Here is a 373-nt window from a genome sequence, read left to right on the forward strand (position 1 = left end):
TTATTTGATGTTCAATGAAGGGAAATGTTTGCGAGTGGACTGGAGGGGCCCATTCCCTTAAACATATCTCTTTTGAATATGTTAACTGACTTGTGAGTTACAATATTCATAAGTATTGCCCTTAACCTTTTTACCCTCCAGCATTCTGTAGCAGTTCATCTTAAGGATATTGTGATGGATTTCTACATACAGGAGAATCAGTGACCTAAAAGGGCCAGCCCAAGAATTTCCAGTTCTAAGGAGCACTCCGGGCCTTGTAACATTGTATGCTGATAGCTCTGCATATTGCACTATGCGTCCGTGTTATCCCCATTCTCTACAAGCTACTAAAATCATTCATTCTTTTCATGGATAGGATATTAAGAAACTGTAA

General features: G+C 39.1%; 1 long non-coding RNA gene across 1 annotated transcript; it reads left to right on the forward strand.

Moving 5' to 3' along the window:
- The first annotated feature begins 6 nt into the window (after positions 1-6).
- On the forward strand, positions 7-373 carry LOC105155346. The gene is made up of 3 exons (XR_847299.2): positions 7-92; positions 193-264; positions 356-373. It is a non-coding gene; the product is annotated as an uncharacterized LOC105155346 (long non-coding RNA).

Source organism: Sesamum indicum, unplaced genomic scaffold (assembly GCF_000512975.1).
Source record: "Sesamum indicum cultivar Zhongzhi No. 13 unplaced genomic scaffold, S_indicum_v1.0 C04981, whole genome shotgun sequence".
NCBI lineage: Eukaryota > Viridiplantae > Streptophyta > Magnoliopsida > Lamiales > Pedaliaceae > Sesamum > Sesamum indicum.